The sequence below is a fragment of the Megalobrama amblycephala genome, linkage group LG20, assembly GCF_018812025.1.
Source record: "Megalobrama amblycephala isolate DHTTF-2021 linkage group LG20, ASM1881202v1, whole genome shotgun sequence".
Taxonomy (NCBI): Eukaryota; Metazoa; Chordata; class Actinopteri; order Cypriniformes; family Xenocyprididae; genus Megalobrama; species Megalobrama amblycephala.
In genome coordinates, this window is record NC_063063.1 from 22994487 (window position 1) to 23011512 (window position 17026).

The 17026-nt window shown below is 38.2% G+C and overlaps 1 protein-coding gene across 8 annotated transcripts in view; it reads left to right on the forward strand.

Moving 5' to 3' along the window:
* Nucleotides 1-17026, forward strand: part of rbfox3a (RNA binding fox-1 homolog 3a) — a 431990-nt gene that overhangs the window by 331326 nt on the left and 83638 nt on the right. The gene's annotated exons all lie outside the window — the stretch shown is intronic.

Below are 17026 nucleotides of genomic sequence, written 5' to 3' on the forward strand. Positions count from 1 at the left end.
AATCGCTCCTCACTCATCACCTTAACAGTCGCTGTCCTGGCAAACACACACACAACACCAGCTGTCCGGGCCTCTGCTGTCCCAACGCCGTTCGCTGTGTGTGTACATGTGTGTCTGTGCATACAAATAAGGCGCATTTAAGAATTCATCCTGTAAATGCTTGCGCGTTTGAGCGTCTTCTTAATTCCTCATCTGATTTTGAACAGATGTCATCGACAAGATGTCAGGGCTTGTTTTTGTGTACACCCGTAATTGATTAGCTGTGAGAAACGTCTCTCAAATATCTGTCATATCAGGCTCGTCGCAGTCGAGACGCTAGCAGGGGTTTGTTTCGGTTTCAATATTATTATTTTGTTTCAGCGATTTCGGATTTTTTTTACAAAGTTGGTTGCTGCGAGAGTTTAAAAAAAAAAAAATGAATGAAAGAGTCAGACTTGTTCTCATCTATCAAATTTAGTATGACTCACTCCCAAATAATACAGACAGATTCAGAAAGAGTTATCACATCCTCAGGGATTCTACAGGATCCCATTCGTTATTCCTTTTGCCTTTTTTTTTTTTTTTTTTTTTTGCTTTTATTCACCTGCTGAAATGGTAGCCACACACGGCACGTCACATCTTGTAGGTTGTGAATTGTAACAAGATTTGTTTCTTCGCTTTTTTGGTCTTCGTTCTTTTGTGTCATATTCCTCACCTGTGCCTCGTCTCAGACTGCAGACTATGTACAAAAAAATAGTTAAAAGAAACAATATAGTGAAAAGAAAGTGTGTTTTAGAAAAATTGAACTTGCTCATTTTACAGTTATAAAAAAGTAGAGAAAATGAAATTTAATGTGTATGTCATTACACACACTTCCTTTTTAAATCATACAAGCGTGTGAAAACACTTAATTCTTCTTTAATGTAGATCATTTAAAATTGAATAAAATGCTCGCCACTTCTATGATAAATCAAACTATTCGTTCCTGATCTCCACATATTGTACAGCATGTTTATGAAGTTAATTTGTGTGTCATGCACCCGTGTGTGTGTGTGTGTGTGTGTGTTTTGGCCGCTGACTGCATGTACTAGCACTGGTAAATGCTGTTTAGCTGTTTTCATTGGATTAGGAATTAGCTTGGGATCCAGACAGCTTTTTGTTTTCCATGTAATAGCAAAAGTTTCAGCCGTAGCATGATGCAGGTTGTGGTGCAGGGTATTTATTTTTTTTAGCAAACAGTGTGTTTTCTAACACTTTGTGGAGTTGCAGAACAAAACAATTGCAGAAGCAGAACGTGTTTCTAGTTCAGTAGCTTGTTCTGTAACCTCATTTAAACATCAAACCACTGTCGTTTTATACAGTCTGCTATCGAAAATAAAAAAGAATTGTCAGGGAGTGATGTCAAGTGAGTGTTTAAAAAAAAAAAAGGTCCTCACAGATATGAAAAAAAAAAAAAAAACATTCTCCATTACATTCTTCACTCTTTTTTTTTTTTATAGCAAACGTGACCTCTATCTACATTAAATTTAAATTTGGCTGGATAAGATTCCCTCACTCTCCTTTTATTGCGGCAGAGGCTGGTTCTCAAGTCTTGAGTCAATACGGAGCAGTAAATCTGCTTGTGCAAGCATCTCTCCCTCCCTGGAGGACCGAAAATCTTTACCCATGCTCAGGATAGTTAAACAATTCTCGCTATTGTATGATTTTCTCCTGAGCCATGGAGCTGAATATTAGAAGCTTATTCTCCAGTGAGTTTTTAGTCATTTCTAGCAGCGGTCGAAGTCATTTTGCAAGTATAACTCCAAAATACACACACATACGTCGTACTGTATAGGAAGAGGGGGGAAAAAAAACGCTTGTGTGTATTTCACATGTTGAATTGTCAGCACAAAAGCTTCACCTGCTCTGCTGCAGGTGGTCTCTCGCATGTCTGGAGCTATATACAGGGGAATAAAGCCAGCTTTGAAAACAGCCAGAGAAGAGGTAGATGGAATAACAAGGATGGAAACATTAAGGAGAGGAAGAGGAAGGTGTGGGAAAATGAAATCCATGAATGAGAGGGGATTGAGAGGGATGTGAATGCTCAGCCACAATGAGATATAATTGGATGGGTGGACTAGTGCGAGCAGAAAGGAGAGTCAAAGAAACGTAGGGAGTGGTTGAAGCCGTTTCTTTTTCTGTGCTGCGCAGGAGAGATATTCGGAGCTCATTCCCCTCTGAAGACTTTGTGCAGAGTGACACCAACCCCTGCTAACAATGATCAGATATTTGAAACACACGTTCACTGTGTGTGTGTGTGTGTGTGTATGTGCGTGTGTGTGTGTGTGTGTGTGTGTGTGTGTGTGTGTGTGTGTGTGCTCGCAAACTGGACTCACTCAAACTCTCGCTATGAGCGTAACTGGGTATACACTTGCTTGTCAATAACCAATGACATAATGGGCTGGAAATGGAAGTGAAACCCCGGGGAATACGGATCAGTTCATGTCCACTGCTAAAGCAGATGTTAGCTTCAAATAGTCTCGTTTTCTTTCTGGTTTGTCTAGAAACAGTAAGTGCAAATTAACGCTATGGCTAAACGACAGCTGCAATGAGGATGAATCTGTATAGCCGGTTATATCAATACCGCGTATCAATAGGTAATTGTTTTGCTAACGGTATTGTAGTTAGCCTGTTTCTACTCTTAAACACATCTGATAAGATCAAATTAATGAGCTGGTCATTCAGATGGGATTGTGCTTAAATAGAAATGCAAGTTCTTTTTTAAATTCAAGGGATTCTTTTATGTCACTTTGTACAAAATTAGTTTTGCTGATTAGAAACAAGACCTAATTTGTGCATGCATGTTTTAAGAAAAAAAGGCTTGACCCGTGATATGAACATCTCTTCAGCAGTGACAACTAATCAAAGCGAAGTTTAAATACTCCTGAGATTAAAAGCAGGTTATTGTAGGAAATAGGTACGTGCTTTGACAGTATTGTAGCGCAGTGGTGCAACACACACATTTAAGTGTCTATATATATATATATATATATATACACAGACAGACAATAAGTGTGTTTTCCCCAGACAAGCATTGATTGCTCTGCATTGATGTAAAGTGAACATAGCATTTTCATATTAATACTAAATGGAAACTCTCTCCATAGGTTTTCTCTGCTATGCTGTGCTCTGGATCTCATTAAAATACCGTTTCTATCAGCTCCACTAAAATATTGATTACAATACCTGCGATGTGCCAACATTTGTCTCTGTCTTGTCATCCCTTCAATCTTAAATTGAAGGAATATATTTTACATGCATAAAAATGAAGTGTGCATTAGTGGTGCATTAGTTATATATTCTGGTACAGTTAGGAAAGGAAGACTAACCAATTCCAGAGATCCAGTTTATGAAATAAAACCTGCAGATTCTAAAAACACAATGACTTCAGCATTCAAGAGAATTTTGTAGTAATGCTTGTTGTAAGTATACGTGGACTCTGCTGGTGATTTAATCAAAGGTGTAATTATTTTCTTGGGAATTTAAATCGTATCAGCACAATCAACAAAAAAGTTTCTTTGTATTTTCAAACTGTGTTATTTAGTTCATGCAGCTAATTCACCAAAGTCCTCTCCTTCACTGTGCCCTAGTGTTAATGATGCATTGTATTGTTATTTATTAGGCCACCGCATCGGCATCTATTTAGCCATCCCCATATTTATCTTCCTCCATAATTGGGCGCACAAGAGAAATTAGTCATTTTACTCTAAGCTTCTTGTTTTCTAAGCTGATGATTAACCATTTGAGTTAATGCTTCAGATATCGCCACTTAATTGTTTAGTCATGTTTAACATCTTTATATTTAGTTATGAAATGCCCTGTTATAGGTTTAGGTTTCTATCAAGTCACTCAAAAGACTCGTTTCTCTGGGTATTAAACACCTTTGCCGTAATATTCTATTTTCGAATATATCATATACACACAGTTATTCAACAAGATTGAAAGTAATTGCAGAGAGATGTTGAAAAATTCACGGTAAACACGAAAGCAAGTTTGAAACCAAACTTCTTTTTCTTTTTGTACTGTAAGCATTTGTGGTTGTGAATATAGTATTACACGGTATGAAAGAAAAGAAACGCATCAACCACGTGTAGTTGGACAGAAACAATGATTGTGTTTGAAAAAGGAAATCAAGATACTTCCTGTTAGATTTTCGTGTGTTACATAGAAAAATGTGTTGTGTTTGCAAAAAGTGTTGAGTCGAAGGCCGAGAATTAGTGTAAGGTTTTGCAGATTAGGTGTGTGGTTCTGCTGTTTGAATGTCAGTTTTCAGAAATTGTGTGACAAGTAAGGATTTTGTGTAGACTCAATGCTTTTATTTTTTAAATAATACTTTAATTTGAATATTTGATATGTTCACATTTATTTTGTAGATTCTGATCAATAGATAGATAATCTACAAAGCAAATACGATCAGTCACATTTATATAAACAGAATTCAAAGAAACTTTTTTGTTGATTGTGCTAATGCAATTAATTGCTGTTTTAAAAATCCACATGTTTTAAATCAGAAGTTGAACTCAGAATAGATTACTAGCCTAATATGTAGGAGTTTTAAACCTACACCTAATCAAAAACATCATGTTGCTGTATCTTAAGAGAGAAACATCAGAGCAGTGGCATGTGTGTGTCTGCATTAGATCTCTGTAACTCTGCAGATGGTGTGATATTCCCCACAAGCCCCAGTGTTGAGAGTGTGCATTGGTATTGATGTTTCTGTGCTTTGCTGCAATGCACGCTGGGCCGCCACTGGCTCTGCACCACGGTTATCCTCCAGAGGTGAGAATTATGGAAAGGTTGGGTCCTCCAGGGTCTTCTAGATCCATTGGGTAGGTCTTAATAAATCTCTGAAGTCCCTGTGATGCTTAGAAGACTTCAGGCTGGAGTGTATAGTTAGTTATCTGTGTATCAGTGCAGATGTGGTGCGCAGATCAATTCGTGCTTACATACTATACGTCTTATTCACCTATTGTGTGTCACAGTGTTGAAATCCAGTCTCTGCGTGGGCCGCGTAGCGGAGGCTGTTACTGACCGATGCCTGTATCACAAGTAATTTATATTTACGCCATTTAGCAGACGTTCTCATGAAGAGCGACTTAAAAAGTGTTGCATGTGTATGTCATGTCAGTGCAAATTCTTATAAAAGATAAAAGTGTGTCTTTAAAAGCATATTCCACTTGCTAATGTATTTTATTCTTGCAAACTGTAAAGTCAGAAAAGGGACAACGGGAACGTTGCCGTGACGAGGGTGAACCATTAAATGCTACTTCACATGTACTCAAGCATGTAGAATATTAAATATGTAGCTAAAATTTAATATTAAATACAGCTATTTTTATGGATCACATTTAGCAGATTGACTGTAAAAAATGTTAAACTAAATTGAATAATATTCTACACAGAAATGTTCATTTTAAATTTATTTAGATTTTGATTGAAGTTAAATTGTCTAATTTATGCTTCAGGATATTTGAGCATTGATATAATGCATTTAGATTTTTTTAGTGGAGTACTCACACTCGTTTATCCTCCGTTTTATGTTTTATTTATGTTTCTTTTAATCACTTACGCAGCTAAGAGATCACTATCCTCACTGAGACGGCCTGTACTGATCATTCCTCCCCCAGATCAACTCGACTGAATGACTTTTTGAGGCGATCCAACTGCATTTTCCTCTGTGTTGCGCCTCTAAGACGAGCTAATTAGCTGTGTGAGATGGTTTCATTTCCTTAGCAGGCGTGCAAAGTACTTCAGCTCCATTGTGAGCAAGAGGAAAGTAGCTGGGTAAATTCATTGGATGCCATTTCTTCTTCTTTGCACGCTGCTCATGGCCAGGACTCCGAGGGTAGCGAAAGGGCACACGCCATACGCCAGCCCCGACCACCTTTCCCATTAAGCCTATGCAAGCCCAGAAATCTCAGCACTGAACCTGAAGTATATCTCTCACATCGTAAAGTTGGAGCTGAATTTATAATGCTGCCCCTTCATCTCTTTTGCTATTTCTTTGCTGTTCTGGTTCAAAATGTTCTCTTTTCTCTCAGCCATACCTAGTTTGTTGAGCGAGACTCTTTTTATTGGGTGTACGGACCCTTTGGCATCCGTGGAGGCTTTGATACGTATGAGAAGAATACTTAAAAGTGGCTTTTTCACTTTTTTTGTTTGTTTGCTTACTTATTTTCTGCTTTCTAAAGTTTTGGACTTCTTCTTTACATTTAACACATTCTAAAATGAATATCCTGGGTTCAATCAAGGTTATGGTGAGGCATTTACTGTGGAGGTAAATGGGTCCAATTTTCATTGGATTTAAAAGCATAAATATAAAGCTTATTATTTTATAACATCACTCATACTGCTGTTTAAAAGTTTGGGATCAAAAAGATTTTTCCCTTATGTTCACTAAGGCTGCATATGTTTAATCAAAACTATGGTAAAAACAGAAATATTATTGCAATTTAAAAAAACAATTTTCTAATTTAATTCATTTTAAAATGCAATTTATTCCTGTGATGGAAAAGTCTAATTTTCAGCATCATTACTCCAGTCTTTAGTGTCACATGATCCTTCAGAAATCATTCTTTAATGCTGATTTGGTGCTCAAACAATATTTCTTACTATCATCAATGTTGAAAACCGTTTTAGCTTAATTTTTTGTGGAAACATTGATACTTTTTTCAGGATTCTTTGATGAATAGAAAAGTCAAAATAACAGCATTTGAAATCAAAATCTTTTGTAACATTATAAATGTGTTTACTGTTACCATGCATGAAGAATAAAAGTATTAATATCATTCAAAAAGTTCAACCTTTTGAAAGGTAGTGTACATTAATTCTTCTGTTAAATCTTGTATTATATGAGCTGTAAAGTTGTTTTCATCATTTATGTGGTTGTAAAATGATGTTCACACATATTGTTTGCATCTTGTGCTTGTACTATTCAAAGTAATGAGTTTTTAAAACGTTTACAAATTGACCCATTCACTTCTATTGTAAGTGCCTCACTGAAGAAAAGAGGTATTAATTGGTGGTAGTCAACATTATGCCACAAGTGCTGTCGGTTGAGCTTACCTCGTACTGAACCCGGAATATTCCTTTAAACAAACACATCGACAGTAATGCATCGCAGCTGCATACGTGATATTTGAATTTAAACGCCCGCTTTAACATGCTAGCGAACATATGACATTTCCTTCGACTCGATCTCCACATGGTTATTTTTTTTTTCCTCGCCGCCACCTCCCCATCCCTAACCATGTCTATCTGTCTCTTCTCAGTCTCTGCCGTAGTCAAGACTGGCTTTATCTGTGTGTTTAGACAGGCAAGGAAAGAATTACACTGACAGTGCTTAGGAAATGATAGGCTGGTACTGAGATATTTGTGCCCCATAAATTCTCCACTGCTCAGCATAATTTACGACAGAAGCTGCATGCGCGTGCCTGTGTGTGTGTGTGTGTGTGTGTGTGTGTGTGCGAGAAGTTCGTGTCCCACTGTATCTGTCTCCATCTGCTTAGCCACTTTTGCTCCACCGTAAATTAAGGGCCTATAGACAGCTCCCCTCAAGTCTCTGCTCACATAAAAATGAGACGCAAGTCATCTCTCTCCCCCTTCTCTCACTCTCCCTCTCGCTATATCTAATTGAAAGAGAGCTATGTAAAGGTGAGGCGAGGATCGACATAGGTGCGCAGCCCCGATAGCACAGGTACCACGTTATCTAAAGGCCATTAAAGCAAGGGTTTGCGTTTTAAAGGTTAGCGTGAAAACGTGTTTTTAATTAGCGTGCCTCGCTTCGTACATGTAGCGTCTGCAGGAGGTCCTCCGACGCAGGGATCGTAGACGGTACGACGAGGTCTTCAACCTGACATTCAGAAGGTTACGGTAGTTAGATGGTACTAGTGATGCGGTCCCCCTCGGTAATTACCTTAGCGTTCGGCGCGCGCATCAGTCAGCTGTCAAACGCGACAACATTCCAACACGATAGCGTAGAAATTCTACCTTAGCAATGGACGTTTGTTGTTGACATTTAAAGTTCAGTAGCCTTTGACCTCAGCAGCGTGATGTGTTTTTCACATTGCTAGACCTAATTGCTGACAGTTTCATATGTTTACAGCACGGTTTTAGTTAGCTAGCCCGTGCTCTTGTGGTCTGTGAATGAATGAGTTCATTTCCAGCGTTCCGAAGGGTAATACAGTGTTGTTAGCACAGACGCTCACCTGCTGAACAATTAGCGCTACATAAACCCTGCAGCCATTTTCAGTCCAATACTAAAGCAAAGCTCAGTAACGCGGCTAGTGAATTATGTATAGCTTAGTCAAGCATAGTTTAATACAGAGCCGTCTATTAATCAATTCTACTCTAATTGCAATTTTCATTTCGTTCAGGTCTCTACCTGCTGTTAGGCAAAGTAATATTAACCTATAGGGCCAGCTAGCAGAAATGATTTAGATTTTTGTTCGACGGATTTTTATGTTTGCTGGTATTAGTGTAATTCTGCTGAATGCATTATCTGCGTGCTGTTCTACACCCGCACAGCAAAAGCGAGTCCCTGTGGCCCCGCATGCACAATAATGACATTATCATGCTTGCAATAAATAATCCAACATATGCCTCTGATTAACAGAGCCTTTCATTGCGTACCATAGAGAAACAAAGAAAGCAGAAAATTTAATGAAATGCGCGCTGACATATCGCCTCCTTTGTGACTGCTGCAAATTGATTGTTGAAACTCCATTTTGTATATATGTCACAGAACACTTTGCCCAGCATGCATTGCAGCGCCTAGCCTTTACATTCAAAACTAATCACCCTCTTTTGATACTCTCGACAGACTGTAGAAATCTTTGCTGTCAGTGTGTGTATGTTTTTTCTCACAAGGCTGTAGATCAGTTTCATGTAGCTCCATTTTGAAAATCTTGATTAAATTTTCTTTTTTCTCTCTTCGCCCATTTTTTTCCCTGAGGGGAGAGGAGCTGGAAGGGAGGGCTCTAGCTTTGGCACCTTTCAATTCGCTTTTAATCAACAGCTCGGTTCCTCTCACATACGGAAGCTCTTAATTACTGCTAATTGTGGCCATTACCATGGGAAAATTAAATAATAAAAGCAAGACAAATATTGATGTTAATTGATGGAGCTGTTCGCTGATAGCACAGCTTTCGAAACGGTTTCAATAAGTTTGAATTAACCCCATTTGCATACATTAATTGGGATAATTAGAAATTAAGATGATTGCTGTTGAGGTTGATCACTAGTTTTGTGTGTGTGAGTGAGATGCTGTGTAATGAAAACAGGCCAGGCAGAGGGATGTTTTGGATGCTAGCTGCTCCGCGTGTTCTGTCATAAGGAATTACTCTAATCGCTCGAGCCGTTCACACTGAACTTGAGGGAACCAGCTCGGAGTGCCTTCAGAGTTGCGTATGAAGCCAGGTAGAGGTTTTTCCCATGCCATACGTGCAAATTAAAGAGTAAAAGAATAGCAAACAGTTATACATGTAGATTCCTGTAAAAAATGTTTTTTCAAGTACCCTAAAAATGTGGTTTGTTGTATTATAAACTGGTTTTATTCAAGTCATAGATATTACGTAATATGACTGAATGAACCTAAAAGGTTAAATCATGTTGAAATACTGTAACTCCTTAGATTTGAACGGGTTTTAAGAGAAAACATGCTTCATGTACCAGTAGATATTGCTATTTGAAAATGATTTTTTAAATTAGCAGGTGTAAAAAAAATATCTTTTAACTTGAACTTAAAAATAGGATATAAATTGTGAGGAAAGATGTGACAAATATGCAACAAACTTTGCATATGAATAAAGATGTACAGAATTGTACGCTAATTTAATTTTGGAACATGTTGGTTTCGTATCATGATGTGTCATTTTTGATCCATGTTATTTAAATCTGAGCTTGTAAGTGTGTTATAGTTATTATATATATTCAAACTTAAGGTTAGTCATTTGAAAGTATATTTTTGAGTGTAATGACCACTGCTTGTGAATCTTCTCAATCCAGAACTGAGTTTATTAATGGTGATGAAATTTTTGTATGACCGCTTTAGTAAATCAGCATCCTCTTTTGGCACCTTTCAACATTCATACATTCTGTGTTCACCATTCTTCAGAAAAACAATGAAATCAAGCAGGGCTGGAAATATTGAGAAATCTTGTTGTTCAGTCTCAAGTCCCACGAGATGGTTATTGAGGTGGCTGTAATTTGATAAGATGAATAAAGTCTGTGGGCTGAAGGCGACTCAGCACTTTCCCCGGCACTTTTCCGACCTCACTCCTACCTTCACAGAACTTCTGACGGAGGAAAAAAATCCCTGACATTGGCAGCAGCGGGAGCCCACCTATCGATTAGGTCATATCTGGGATAGATGATGGATTGGAGGTAATTTTACGGGCATAAAGGGGGTATCTAGCAGGTTGCAGGCCCCACAGACCAGTCTGGTTGAACAAACTGAGGTAGACGGTGGTCAGCCTCATCATAGCAGGCTGTACGCTAGTCTGTGGCATTCCTGGAGTGGATGGAGGGGAGAGATGATGTGATTCGCCTCTCAGATCCACCTCCAGATCCATCTGTGCTCCGGGGTTGCACCACTTCCCAACATCCCTCAGGATCTTTCCAGACATTGCTCGACATGGCTTCGCTTTGGCGCCAGTATTTGTTCTCCTTCTCCTTGTTTCCTACTCTCTCTTTCTCTCTCTCTCTCTCACTCTCTCCCTCCTTTAGTTTTCCGTTGTGGCTGTTTCTTTGTTAGGTATTCTTCCAATTTAATTACGAAGGCTTTGAAGTTCCCATGAATAATGGCAAAGTGCACCCTTCCAGAGCCTTCAGCTTTTTATTCAGATCAAAGATAGCTTTTACATCAGCCAGAACTCCTCCCCCCAGCTGAGAACAGTCACAGGGTTTTCAGACACCAGGTGCCAAGGCTCGTCTTTTTGCCTGCTCCCCCGTCAAACACGGGCGATGGAGGCTCCCCTAGATGGGTATTGAACTGTTGTTGCAAGATGTCAAAAGCTCATTCCAAGGTTGGCACTAAAACCTGCATGCAACATCAGACCCTCTTTGTAACTTTAACCTTTCATCTACGGGGCAGATGGCAACAAATAACCGGTGCATTTTGCGAACGATAAAAGAACAGCTTCTGTTTTATTTATTTGCACTGCGTCACGCAGCATTCCTCCACAAACACAGTGCATTTTTTTTTGCTGGTTATTAAAAAAAAATAAAAAAAAGTATACAGTGGTCTTTAAAAAAGTATTTTAGGTGTCCAAAATAATGAAGTGTCTTTGCATTATGTAGCAAAAAAAATATTTATCAGTCAAAATATCAATTTTATTATATATGTGTGTGTATATATATATATATACACACACACACATACATACATACATAAGCACACTGTTTAAGCAAAACATTTCTCAAGTTATTTTCAATATACAATATAATATAATTATAATATTGTATGTAACCTGTAGAAACTTGAGGGTAATTAATTTCATACTTCCACTAAAAATAACCTTCTTAGTTAAAAGTAATTGCAAAAAAGTTAAATAATTCTTGTTTGCAAATGTTATGTGTGATATTTTGCGTGATGAAATGTGATGAAATTGATACATTTTAAGTGTCCAAATATGTTTTTGGGATGCTGTATAAATCCACTTTAAGTATTGATCCATAGCGTCATCTGTATGATTCGGAACTTTGAACTTTTATCACAAAAACCTGAAATAACAGGTTTTTCTAATTAAAGAATGTGGCATTAAATTTGAAAAATATTTCCGGTATTGTATTTCCATCGCACCAACTCACCGAATTTGACATTTATGTTCTCATTAACTTGTCAACTTGTGTCAAGTAATTTGTGGAATATGAAGGCCAGCAAACATATTCAGCACCCTAAGAATACTAAAAGTAGAAGCAGGAAGTTCAGAATATCTCCTTCCTTTATTACATGCAGTGACAAGCTGATTGTGTCAGCCACAGGTCAACAGACAGCAGAGAGAGGGAGAGAACTGATGTCCCCTGTGCATCAGGCAAGTGTTTTTAGACAAGTATAGCAGATGCTAAACAAACATACAGTCACACATTGACAGACTGGAGGAGGCATGCTGATGCACAGGGCATGCCGCCCCACTTTGCTTTTCCCATTCCTCTAAGTGGCTTGTCAATTACACTGGGTAAACAGAGGCAGAGTTAGGGAGTAAATCCACCGAAGACAAATATAAAATCGGATCCCTGGAAGATTAAAGGCCACTGAGCCGTGCGAACAAATATTTCAATAAGACAACAGCGTTGAGTTTGGGGCATTAGTTTATATGAATGTGTTTGTGTGGAGTGTCTTTACGATTGCATTCACAGTTCTGAATGCAAGAGTGTTATATGAAGTAAGACATCGTCATGCCAGGACTGACTAAAAAAAAGAGAAAAAGAATAATGCGTTATGATTTGCACTATTGTTGTTAGAATGTATATCTTTAATATGTATCTTAAATGGTCAGAGCCTGAAAAATAGATTCATATGAGGTTTACAGGAAGGAAGTGGAAAGTTCCAGGGGGTTATGGGTAATGTAGGAGACTGTTCACTTGGAATGTGCTTTTTTTCCTTCTTTTTCAGTGGGAACAATAAAAGCTTGATTCAGTATCTCTTTGTAAACATTAGAAAATCATAGAAAATGTATTTATTTTTATTATTATTATTTTGTTCCATTATTATTGTTACTTTTGCACACTTGCAAATGAATGTTCAATATTTCCAGTACTCAGATTACATGCTGTAAGTGCCTAAAAAATGAAACCAAGAAACAAATTGTTTGCCAAGCTTACGATAACCCCATGATACAGCCCTGGTGCTGTAATGTTCTCCTCTAGCATTGCCTGGCTCGACCATGTCATTCCATTAATTCCAAGCCATTAATGAAGGAAAAAAAAGGAAATTGAAAAAGAAACTGTGGCTATCAATCCCTGGTGTTGTTGGCAGGTATATAATGAAGTATTTGAGTCCAATTGAATTTGAACTAATTACACTACCCTCCAGATATTACTTCATCTGTACGAGTCGAATTAATGTAACGCTGCGTGTGGGAGACGTACCTCTCGCACCCCGACTCACCTCAGCGTCACACTCCATCACACACTGCACACTCTGAGATAAACATATTCTTATACGCTAAAAACCATGTAAGTACACACACACACACACTGAGAAAGAGAGAGTGTACAGTGCTGCGGCATAGTCACATTCAGAGACAGCCACGGTTTGCTAAGCACCGCGGAAGCCCCCGGCTGGCCAGTCCTCCTTAATTACACATGCAGCACTTTGGAGAGAATGAAAATCCATTAATTCACTTCCATTGAAAATATTAGGTCATTTTTATCCCCCGTCACTTTGTAGTGCACTGCAAGCGTCAGGCAGGGTTTTTCATTTTGATGTCTTCTGATACTCCAGACTACAGATAACTTGCACTTCTTTGGGCCTCAGAGCTCACCAAGATTTAACAAAAAGACACAACTGAGATTTTCTGACATGAGATTGGGTGTTTTTTAGGACTGTGTTGATACAGTTATATTTAGGGATGTCCCGGTCAAGTTTTTTATGCCCCCGATAGTCATTTAATAATGATTATTTGCCGATACCTAGTCCTGTGCTTGGTGCACACTTCAAGTGCATTAAAGTTATTAAAATCAGTCCAGTGTATACAGGGATATACAGACGTTGTAAACAGACCGTGTGGTCTCTTTGTATTTTATATGTACAATTAAGCAGAAAAATTGCAACAAAAAGAAGAAAAAGTAGATTTAAGGATTGAAAGCATGAAGCTTGCGGTGTGAGAATGCATGTCAGTCAAGACCGAAACAAGACGCAATCCATAGCAATTCTTTATGGCATTGGCAACGTCGTCTCAGACAGTCTGACGGCAGATAAAAATAAATAGTAAATAAATTACTTTCGAGTGATTCGTTACAAAAGTGTACAAAAGCTCGAAAGAGTGTCTGACATGCAGAACAGACTTTGTTGGTTTTTGGGCATCACACACACACACACATTTGAGTTCTTCTTGTCTTTTTAATGGCGGTTGGCCAACCCACTTGAAGATGCATACTGCCACCTACTGCAAGACCCCTACGTTGACAGTTGATGTAAAATAACGGATCAGGCTTAGGATAACCGATACCGATCCGTTTAAAAAAGCTTAATCAGCCCCGTTACTGATCATTGAGATTGGCTCCGGACATCCCTAACTATATTAATATATTGCAATACACTTCTTCCTTACATAATTTTATAAATATTTTAAAAACTTGTATCTATTTATTTTATTTTATTATTTTTTTAAAATGTGTTCTACAATTCAAAGAAGTTAATGAAGAAGCAAGTTGTCTAAAACAATTAAGACAAACTGCTTCTTCATTAACTTCGGATTTATAAGGAGTGATGGGAAAATTAACCCAAAGATTCATTCTTAACCTCATAGACACGATGATTCTTACTTGTGCAAAAGAAATCTTTTTATGATTGGGCCAATCGTAACTGTCATTGTTCTCAAATTGGACAGAAACTAAAGTCCTTCTCATTCAGGTAGATGAAGAGAAGGTAATTTACGAAGTTTGACATGACAGAGTTTACAGGTATTTTGGTACTGATGTGTAAATGGTATTTTAACGGTAAGAAGATGGAATGGTGTTGCTTGTGTGAACAGCTCATTTGTGTATTCACCGCAAAAGTCAATGTGGTAATTTTACTTTTTTTTTTATTTTAGTGGTGAATCAATTATGAAATTGTGATGTATCAAGTTGTATTGAACTGTGACATCTATCATGATTTGAATCTTATTGTGAGGTAGTTTTAATTCATTTCGGCATGAAAGTTCAGTTCGTTTGGTTGGTTTAAAAGCACCAAGTCTGCTTGAAATTTGATCTAGTGATTCACTCCATTACAGTTCTCAATGGTACGGTATACATTTGTCCTGAGATGTGAATTGATATGAATAATTTTGCATCTTTGCGTAAATCATTACATAGCTGCAGGGGTAAACAGCTGCCATTAGCGCCTACATTGATGACGCAAATGTGCAGTTTGTGACCGAAAGTGCACTATGCAGGTCAAGTAGGGTAAAATCGAAATTGGGTTAAAATCAAACATTTACAGCAAATCAAGTGTTTAAACAGCCTAAGATGAAACTCGTGTAACATTTCCTGCAAGACCATTTATTCTCTCTGAATACTTTTTCATTCTGGGCATGTGTGTTTCTCGGCTCACCCTTTCTTTAAATGTGTGTAAAACAGGCCATTCCTCATTAGAAACGGCCTTATCAAAGCGCCTGCCTGGTCTGATACTGCTCAATATTCATCAGTCCAGAACTTCATTTTCCTCTAAAAATCACGTAGCTCTTCCCCTCTCTCTCCCCCCTAGCATTGAATATGCAGGCTTCCTGATGAGGTTGCGTAATGATTATTTAATGCTGGCATAATTGCTTAAGGGGCTTCTTGTGCTCCTGTACTTACTGGCATGATACATCAGCATCATTACCGGACCGATTGGCCTCCGATCACACGCCTGTGATCATCACGATCTGTGCGCTTCAACAGGGGTCCATTCGCATACTACAACACACAGCAAGCATCTTCCTCTAAACTGGACTGATGGGTGAGAAAAGATCTTTTTTGTGTGTGTGTAGATGAATGAATCATGTATATGACTGTGAGATATGCACTTTCAAGTACATCCACTGGATTTCTTGGAGCATGTGGAGTTGGAGAGCTTAATGGTCTCCACCCAACAAGACCTCTGTTTACACCGAGTAGGAACATCCCATCCCTTTGTAGTCTTTAAAGTTCTGTCTGAATCAAATAAATGTAATTGGGCTTCATGTTGGTTTTGACCGAAATCCTGCTGCAAATTCAAATTCCTAATGGATTCTAACATTTGTAATGTTCAAAATGGTTTAAATTCATAGATTTACTCTGAAGGAGGCAAAGGGGACTTGAGGATAGGCTTTTTTTTTCTCTCTTTCTTTTTTTGGGGGGGGTTGGGCCAGTAGCAACCATCTAGCAAACACCCTAGCAACCTCAGAACACTTTAGAAACCAAATAACAACATCCTGGCAACCATCCACACTACCCTAGCATTGCATGGGAAAGCACCACTAACATTCTCTTCACCCTAACCTAGTTTTATTATTATTATTATTAAGTGAATGAAATGCTTTACAGGAAAACTGTTTTTCCACTTCCAAATTGCGCCATGTAAATAGCGAATCCGCCATGGCACGAGCGCAACTGGCTTTTAAAGGGAATGGGAGATGAGACTCTGATTGGTTTATTGCACGTTACACCCAAAACACACCCATGACTCATTAAGAGAATAGGGACCATCTTTTTAGACCATGCGCCGAGCACACAGATCATTTTTCCCGTCCTTAAACTAGCAAAAGTGGATTCGGACACTCCCTAAGCACACTTGCGCCGTGCGCTTTATACCATGCGCTTAGATCATTAAAATAGGCCCTGTGGTGGTGTTTTACAGTGGGGTCTAAAAGTCTGAGACCATTAATTAACATGCTTGTTTTGCATATTTTGCAATTTAATACAAAATGTTTTATTATTTTATATGAATTATATGATCAACACAACAATTTGAGTGAAAAAATGAAAGAAAATACAAAAATACAATTTTATAACATCTTTGGTTTGTCACGCTATTGCTTTAATGACAGCTGCACACAAGTTTGTGTAAAACCTGATGATCTTGTTCTCCAGCAGAATTTGAAAACGGTCCAAAAAACATTTTGTTCCTCATTGGAATGTTTGATCTGTTGTTTTGTTTTGTTTTTACATTTTTACATTTTACATTTGGATCCAGTGTCTGTTTGTGTCAGAACGTTTGAAAGGTTTTCATCACGTTCTAGACTGATTCATATGATTTCCTGCTTCCCAGTGGCATGTGAGTTTCTCTCCCCATCAGTTCGATAGTCAGTATCACAATAACATTGACCAGAAGCGACCTGCTGCC